Source organism: Phyllobates terribilis, unplaced genomic scaffold (assembly GCF_046119375.1).
Source record: "Phyllobates terribilis strain yellow unplaced genomic scaffold, ASM4611937v1 Scaffold_580__1_contigs__length_1029797, whole genome shotgun sequence".
Lineage (NCBI taxonomy): Eukaryota > Metazoa > Chordata > Amphibia > Anura > Dendrobatidae > Phyllobates > Phyllobates terribilis.
Genome location: NW_027363340.1, coordinates 915,827 through 925,895, shown reverse-complemented (window position 1 = coordinate 925,895; position 10,069 = coordinate 915,827).

Genomic DNA, 10,069 nt, shown 5'->3' with positions numbered 1-10,069 from the left:
CTCTATTTATATCTCATCCATTGTGTCGCGCGCATGCGCTGTCATGCGTTCCACGCAACCGGAAGTTGCGTTCCACGAGACCTGATGTTGCGTCATCGCACTCCGGAAGCAGCAAGTCACACAGCGCTATTTAAACACCGTCACCGCTCCTGACACCACACCACCACCGGCAGGATACACTTTCCAAGAGGCACATAGGTAAGAGCCTTCTGGGCTGATCATCATGACCTCATGTAGACTTCGGTATTTACCCACTTTTTCTGGTCTTAGGTCCACTTACCATACCCCGTAGGCATACCTCCTCGGCCATTACCACTATTATTGCTTAAGGCAAGTATTTTCGTGGCTTGATGCAGGTTATATCTAGATACTGGTGACTCATTTTCCCTTTGCTGTCTATCCACAGCTACTATTGCCGGCTGACATTTTTCCCTTACGACAACAACGACTGGTTCTCTTTATTGTAATTTATCCTGAGCTTCTCTGCAGTCACGTGGATAGATTCCCAGATATTAAGCAGTACATAGCAACTAGGTATCTTGAAATTCTTTCACTTTACAACGGTCCGCTCCTTTTGTTTTGAGTGTATACGCTCCCTTTTCTCTTTACTCCCGTTGTTCTCCCTAATACTTTCCCTTTTTTCTCCCTTCCCCTCCTTTTCCTCCCCCCCCCCCCTTTTTTCCCCCTCGTCTTGTTCCATCAACATGTACCTATTTTTGTATATATTACTCATTGTATTATCTACTATATTGTATCTCACTTATGTCTTTATTTATGCTTATGCTCTGGTTTTTAAGCTCTTCTGATGCCCCTGAGGAAAACCCTGTTGGGGTTGAAACGTTGGGCAACTGTATACTGACCACGATTTGAACCAGTTGATATTGGAGAAATAAAGCATCTACTATTTTATCACCTATATGAGACTTTTCTATATTATTTGGTGTGCCGGAATCTTTATCTACATGGATGCATGTGTTGTATTCCTGGCACCCTTCTTTTTCAATAGTTGAGCTTGGTCTTTATTAATTATTGTCATTTAGTCATGTGACAGGTCACGTGACCGCTGATGTCGGCGGTCGCTTGACCTGTCACAAGACTAAATGACGTCATGGAAAGTCCTTTTACACCATCGCGAGCCGCCCAAGACACCGGACGCACCGGAGAAGGAGACCGGGGGCCATCGGAAGGCGAGTAGAATGTGTTTTTTGTTTACCATTTTTATTCTTTTTTTAACTATTAACTTGGTCACACTATATAAATCCATGCCGGTTGCATGGATTTATATAGTGTGACCAAGTTGTCAAGCACTTTTCCAAGTGATGCTAAAATCGCTTGGAAAAGCGCTTGACAACACGCATGCAAAAATGCATGCAAAAACGCTTGACAAAAGCTTTTATCTGGCAGGAAAAACGCATGTAAAATCCGCATGCATTTTTCCTGCCAGGGAGATACAGAAAAAATCCGGAGCATTTTTGCTTCGTGGGCACTTAGCCTGCGAGTCTTATATGTTGGAAACCACCCAAGAGTGTTACCATTTTAAACACTGCACCCCTCAACGTATTTAAAATTGCTTTCATATAGTTCATTAACCCTTCTGGTTCTTTTCAGGAAGTAATGGAAAGTGGAATGACAAGAATGAAAAAGTTTATTTTTACAATCTAGATTTTGATAACTTCTGAACAGGCAATTATAGCCGGCATACTTTAAAGGTAGTTATTTGGCCATGAGCTGCCAAGGCAAACATCAGGACCACACAATCAAGATATCAAGGTGCCGATAAAGTTAAAAGGAAGCCCCCACACTGTGTTAACTATTTAGATTCTATAATCACTATTGACAACAGAATCAAAGGGGTTAAACGTCCATGGTCTGTGCCAACACTGATCATGGCTGATGCAGCAAGTTGTCAGCTATAATGTACAGGTGACAGCTACAGGATAGTCACCTGTCGGGGAACGCTAGTCTCTTATATTGCAGATCAGTAAAAAGACGTCTATTGGTCAATAAGGGGTTAAGGATAACAAAGTCAATGTTTTGGAGTGGCCATCACAAAGCCCTGATCTTAGTCCTATTGAAAATGTATGGGCAAAGCTGAAAAGGCCGGTGCGAGCAAGACGACCTACAAACCTGGATCAGTTACAGCAGTTGTGTCAGGAGAAATGGGCCCAAATTCCAACCTAAGAGTATGTGCCCACGTAGCGTTTTACAAGCGTATATGCTGCGGACTTTCCTCAGGGTAAACGCTTGTGAAACGCTAGGTAATCTGCCCCCCATGGTCCCCAAGGGGAATCCGCAAGTTCTATGCCCATGCTGCGGATTTTTCCGCAGCGTTTTTGATGCGCGCAATAATCCACAGCATGTCAATTAATTTTGCGTTTCCGCAAGCGGAATTGCCTTTGCAATGCAATAAAAAACGCAGGATAAACGCGCGTGGAAAACGCAGGATAAACGCAGGATAAACGCGCGTGGAATTCCGCATGTGGAAAACGCGCGATAAACGCAGGATAAACGAGCGTGGAATTCCGCATGCGTTTTTCCGGGAGAGGACATGCGGAAATGAAGCAGAAATTTTCTGCTTCATTTCCGCAACGTGGGCACATAGCCTTATATTGTGGGAGGAAATCCCAAATGTTTCACCCAAGTCATTCACTTTAAGGACAATGGTACCAAATACTAATGAAATGGATGGAAAGTTTTGACTTTGTTTTAAGCATTTTTATTACTTACTGCATTCTCGCTCTCTCATTATTCTGGCATTTGGCAAATATTACAAATGATGGTAATCCTAATTGACCTAAAACAGGAAAGGTTTATTCTGCTTTCATGTCAGATATTGAGAGAAACATGCATATACTGTGTGTCTTTTTATATAGTGTATGGAAACTTCTGGTTTCAACTGTATATGAGATATTGAAATGTAATTGGTCATATTGTAATTTATTTTGAATGAAGTAAGTGAATTCCCACATTAATTTGACATTATATAATAATGTCTTTATATTTAAATAAATCTCAAGTGATTTCAACAATACAACAGGATGTTATTTTCTTTTAATAAAAAAATTAAAATTAAAAATTCTATTGTGGTGTTAATTTTGTAATATTGATTTCTTTATGTGTTTCATTTATGTCTCAGTGTTTGAAAAAAGGCCTTTTGCATAAGGCTGAAACGTTACATTGAATTTTGGGATTTCTTTATGAAATAAAGAATTGCATTATCATTATGAATATTTGAGTGCCGAGTATCTATATATACACTGGCATGCCAGGCATGTCAATCTCCACAAGGAGAAAAATGACCCTTTAGATCCCAGTGAGAAGCCTCTCATACAGTCAAATCGGATCTCATGCTTTGTACTGACGAGGAGCAATACCCTGAAACACCGTGGCTGCAAATTGAGATTCTGGTTTGGCTTTTCTCCCAAGTCATGTGACAAGGCTCGTTAAAGGGTCGATATTGACTTTTAGGATTGCTACTTCCAATAGACTTGTCACTTATCTCACTTTTAACAAATCAGAATATACCGTAGATCATATATAATAGAAATAATCATTATCCACTGTCTGTCTTTCCAAAAGTGATAATAGGAAGTGCAGCCATATCGGTTGTGACCTTTGAATTAATTTCTCAGAAACAGACAGTGAACAGTCATTTTGTCAGGATGTTATATCAATGACTAAGTCATTAGTTTCCAAGAAGCTGCTTTAAAATTGACAAACTACTTCTTCCTATTTTTGCAGCGGTGCAATATTGCCATCTTATTAGAGAAGAGCAGTTAAAGAGAATGTGTTATCAAAAAATAACCAATTGTTTAAATTACCTTTTTACATGAAATGTATTATTTTTTTTTTACTTTTTTTTCACTATAGTAACCATCTAAACTAAAAAAACACACCCACAGATCCTGCAATTATCACCCTGGCCAAAATTAGTTTCATATTTCCTGTTGTATGCAGAAGATTTTTCAGCAGTTTTATTATCATGACTGAAAATGACAATGAAAGATGACACCTCTATATAAAGCAGATAAAGTAGCCACCATTCACATTAAATGATAGTCACAGCTCACCTCCTCACCCTTCCTTCACAATGAGTCTATTCTTAGGAATAGTGGCCAGTGTGAAAATTGTAAGACTTCAGGATTGATTTTTTTGATTGTGATGTTAAAAAGTGAAAATCTAAAAAAAATGACATTTAAAGTAAATTTAATGTAATCCCTTCTCACCATGGACAGTTTTAGTTTTTGGGCTTTTTCTTTGTTCCTCGCCTTCTTTCTCCCCTTTCGTGTGACATAGCTGTATGAGGGCTGGTTTTTTACCCTACAATATACTGGAAAACTGGAACAAAAATTCCAAGTGAAGTTAAATGGGATTGCGTTTTTCATTGTATTTGGGTTTTGTTTCTAAGGTTTCACTGTGCAGTGAAAATGACCTGTGAACATGATTCTTCATGTCGAGCAAACTTGAATAAACAGATATCAAACTTGTATAGTTTTATTTTGATGGTGAAAATATTTCAGCGATTCGGTCGATAGAGCTTTATGAGGGCTTGTTAATTGCTGAGGTTTTCATTAATAACATTTTTGGGTTATATACGATGTTTCAATCCCACTTTTTCATGTACCAACATGGCAGCCATGGGGACGGTCAGCAGGCTCATGGTTGCCACTGAAATCCATAAGCAGCACTTTCACTTAGTGAAGGGGGGTGGAAGCAACATCCCATGGGCATCCAAAATGGTGAACCTCTGGGACATCGCACCTTAACTACCACGGTCAGGGATTTACTGCAGCATCTAAGGGGTTAACAGCAGCAACCAGAGCTGCTCTAATAGCGGCTTTTACAGACAAATACCGGCAGTATAACACAGCTGGAATCTGCAGGTATATTGCGGGTTGAGTTGCAGAGTCCACTCCACACACTCGCACCCAACATGCACTATACATGTAGGGCAGATAGGGGTTAAACAACAGAGGACACGTTCCTTTTAAGCACTTAAGAATTTATTTATTTTTTACTTTGCAGATAGTATACTGGCATATGCTCTGTACTTAAAAGGAATGTCTGCATTAGTTAATGTCTTTTTGTTAGAAGGGCCCCAATATGCTGACTAAAGGATGATCTGTTGCTGGCAATCTCAGCGATAAGCCATTTGTTGAAAAATCTGGCAACAAGCATTTAATTCTCCTGCACTGCCACCAAAGGAAACAGGAGGTACTGCACAGTATCCAGTGAAATCAATAAGCTGACTATGTAATGAATGAAGTCCTGGGACCTTCAAAGTGGGAATGACTCCATGTAACTGCTCTCTAGTCTGCATAAAATGGGTTCAGGTTTACAACGGAGAATCCCCACTATTAACCTGTATAGTGCCCCAAGTATGTGCAAGTGGTTTCTAAACCAGACAACCTCATTAAGTCTCATAACACCTTTGTCAATAAACAGGTATTCTCAAGTTACTAAGTTGCTTTAATTAGTTAAACAGCATGAAAATACGCAAGTTTGCCACTGACTTGCTTTTTCTATCTGCTGTCATTCTCCTGCAATGAGAGCTTTTATCTTACATAGTGTAAAGCTCATTTCCTTGGAGTTCAGCCACTAGTAGACCTTGGTAGAGAGTGTGCAGTAGTCACATTCCAGGAGAAAAGTTAATTCCTAACATACCGTTATCTCTGTCCAGCCCATTCATTTCTATACACCAGTTAGCTGCTCCCTGCCTTCTCCCTTTAGGCTTTTGACGAGATGCTCTTATCCATCCTGTAGAATCACAATTCCTGCACCCAGTATCTAGGCTCTCACTGTCTGTGGCTGTGTGCTTGCTCATCAGAGCTATCACTCTGGGAGAAGAGCCCGTCCTGCCAGAAATCAGGAAGTAAGGAGACTGCACAGCTCTGAGCTGCTCAAGAGATCACTTATGAAAACTCCTTTTAGGCATCAAACATTTCCTTTGTTCAAATAGAAAGAATATAGATCTACATATTTTAGAATGTGTATGAACTACATGTCTGAAATAAAAATAAATGATTCTAAATAATATATATATATATATATCTACAGTACAGACCAAAAGTTTGGACACACCTTCTCATTTAAAGATTGTTCTGTATTTTCATGACTATGAAAATTGTACATTCACACTGAAGGCATCAAAACGATGAATTAACACAGGTGGAATTATATACTTAACACAAAATTGGGAAACAACTGAAAATATGTCTTCTATTCTAGGTTCTTCAAAGTAGCCACCTTTAGCTTTGATAACTGATTTGCACACTTTTGGCATTCTCTTGATGAGCTTCAAGAGGTAGTCACTGGAAATGGTCTTCCAACAATCTTGAAGGAGTTCCAAGAGATGCTTAGCACTTGTTGGCCCTTTTGCCTTCACTCTGCAGTCCAGCTCACCCCAAACCATCTCGATTGGGTTCAGGTCTGCTGACTGTGGAGGCCAGGTCATCTGGCGTAGCACCCCATCACTCTCAGTTTGGTCAAATAGCCCTTACACAGCCTGGAGGTGTGTTTGGGGTCATTGTCTTGTTCAAAAATAAATGATGGTCCAACTGAACGCAAACCGGATGGAATAGCATGCCGCTGCAAGATGCTGTGGTAGCCATGCTGGTTCAGTATGCCTTCAGTTTTGAATAAATCCCCAACAGTGTCACCAGCAAAGCACCCCCACACCATCACACCTCCTCCTCCATGCTTCACGGTGGGAACCAGGCATGTAGAGTCCATCCGTTCACCTTTTCTGCGTCGCACAAAGACACGGTGGTTGGAACCAAAGATCTCAAATTTGGACTCATCAGACCAAAGCACAGATTTCCCCTGGTCTAATGTCCATTCCTTGTGTTCTTTAGCCCAAACAAGTCTCTTCTGCTTGTTGCCTGTCCTTAGCAGTGGTTTCCTAGCAGCTATTTTACCATGAAGGCCTGCTGCACAAAGTCTCCTCTTAACAGTTGTTGAAGAGATGTTTCTGCTGCTAGAACTCTGAGGAAGCCATACGGCGAGAGCGTGGGTTCGGGGATAGGCTGACGACCTGGTGCGGGCTGCACACACATGGGTATGCATTGTTTCTGACTGTTTCTCTGACTCTCTACTTTTTGAGGAAGCTCCTCTTATATTCATGCTTTTATGGCATGCCTAATACATTCTTTACTGAGGGCTCCCATGTATAGGTATCTCACCTGTCATTAGTGGCACATTATTGCAGGGACTGTGATTATACAATCTACTGGGTAATCTATTGCATAGAGCTTTTGCATGGAACATTGAATGGATTACTACTATTATTATTTATTTTTCTTTGCGCAAGACACCTGCACTTTATGATTCATTGGGGAGATTATTACATGGACCTCTGCACGTAATATTGTATGGACTACCAATATATGTTTAACCCCCCCCCCTTCCCCTTTTTTTTCTCTCTGCAAAGTGCCTGCTATAAGTACTGCCCCATTTTTGTCCAATAAATGCAGCTGATCTCTGCGACCTGTGTATGTGCTGTGTGACTGGGCACTTCAGCCCTCACTGGGTACCCATCTTTACATCTTAAACTGTATGTTAAATTATGTATGCAAGTTTTTAAGAAATTGAATTAATAAAAATTATGTTTTTTATCGCTAAACTCAATGTCCTCCTCTCTTTCTGCTAGAACTCTGTGTGGCATTGACCTGGTCTCTAATCTGAGCTGCTATTAACCTGCGATTTCTGAGGCTGGTGACTCGGATAAACTTATCCTCAGAAGCAGAGGTGACTCTTGGTCTTCCTTTCTTGGGGCGGTCCTCATGTGAGCCAGTTTCTTTGTAGCGCTTGATGGTTTTTGCAACTTCACTTGGGGACACTTTCAAAGTTTGCCCAATTTTTCGGACTGACTGACATTTATTTCTTAAAGTAATGATGGCCACTCGTTTTTCTTTAATTAGCTGCTTTTTTCTTTCCATAATACAAATTCTAACAGTCTATTCAGTAGGACTCTCAGCTGTGTATCCACCTGACTTCTGCACAACTGATGCTCCCAACCTAATTTATAAGGCAAGAAATCCCACTTATTAAACCTGACAGGGCACACCTGTGAAGTGAAAACCATTTCCGGTGACTACTTCTTAAAGCTCATCAAGAGAATGCCAAGAGTGTGCAAAGCAGTCATCAAAGCAAAAGGTGGCTACTTTGAAGAACCTAGAATATAAGACATATTTTCAGTTGTTTCACACTTTTTTGTTAAGTATATAATTCCACATGTGTTAATTAATAATTTGATGCCTTCAGTCCAAAATTTATCCAAAATTAATGGGTATGCTTCAGATTTTTCCGCAATGATAATCCACAGCGTAAATTTCCGCAGCATGTGCACAGTGTTGCACAGCTTCTGGATACCCACAGTTGCAGTATAAAACTTCACAAAGCAGATTACATGGGATAACAAGCTTTTACTTCTCAGAACATGAGGTAAAGGAAAAAACGCACAGTCACACAGTACTGCATCAGGAAGTAAGAACAAAATAGAAAATACAAGAGAGACTTTTTTTCTTTCACAATACAGTAAACAAGGAAACTTTACACAACATCGCCATCTACTGTCAGATCAGCATAAAGTCCTCCTTCACACAAACAAAGAAGTCCACAACTATTGCATATACCAACACACAGCACATGCGGGTTATCAGTGAGGACCATGGGGCACGCATTACCAAGCGTTTAAGCGTTTTCGCTTCGAAAATTCCGCAGCAAAAACGCTTGAAAAACGCACAGTGGGCACGCAGCCTCAAAGTCACTTCAAAACTGAACAGGTCCCTATAAAAATAAGTTTTGTAAATTTCCTTGAAAAAAATGAAAAATAACTGCTACATTTTTAAATCTTCTAAAATGCTAACAAAATAAAACAACATTTTACAAATGGTGCTGATGTAAAGCAGACATGAGGGAAATGTTATTTAGTACTGTTTTTGTGTGGTATGACTATTGGGATTAAAGGCATAATCAAAGTTTGAAAAGTGCAATTTTTAAAACATTTTTGCCAAGTTTCTGATATTTTTATAAATAAACGCACACCATATCAGCCTAAATTTACCATTGTTTTTTGTGATGCATGATACTTTATAATAGTCTCGAAAGCTATGGGATATGTTGAAGCATTCCAGAGTTATTACTATATAAAGTGACACTGGTCAGATTTAAAAAAAATTGATTTTGTCATGAAGGGGTTAAGCCACTTTGTTACCATTTTGGCAGTATGCTTCGGGTCATTGTCCATTTGGAGGACCTATTTCTGCTCAAGCTTTAACTTCCTGGCTGATATCTTGAGATGTTCCTTCAGTATTGCCACATAATCTTCTTTTCTCATGAAGCCATCTATTTTGTGATGTGCACCAAGTCCCTCTTGCAGCAAAGCAACCCCACAACATGATGCTGCCGCCCCCGTGTTTCACAGTTGGAATGGTGTTCTTAGGCTTCTAAGCTTCTCCCTTTTTCCTCTAAACTTAACGATGGTCATTATGCACAAAAAGTTAAATTCTAGTTTCATCAGACCACAGGACATGTCTCCAAAAATTAAGGTCTGAGTTCCTGTGTGCATTTGCAAACATTAATCTGGCTTTTTTATGTTTCTTTTGGATTAATGGCTTCTTCTTGGCAGAGTGGTCATCCTCTTCACAAGGTCTTTTGCTTTTGTCCTGGGGTTGATATGCACATGTCGGACCAAAGCACGTTCATCTCTGGGACACAGAACCCGTTTCTTTCCTGAGTGGTATGATGGCTGGACATTCCAATCTTGTTTGAACTTGCATATAATTGTTTGTACAGATGAACGAGGCACCTTCAGATATCTTGAAATTGTACCTAAGGATGAGCCAGACTTGTGCAAGTCTACAATTCTCTTCCTGATATCTTTGCTGATTTCTTTACCCTTTCCCATGATACTACACATAGAAGCAGTGTGTTTCAGGTGTGCATTAAAATACATCCACAGGTGTGTCTCTAATTGACTCAGATGTTGCCCAAAAAACTATTAGAAGCTTCCAAACACATGGCATCATAATATGGGCAGTCCAGAATTGTTTAAATACATAGTAATCTT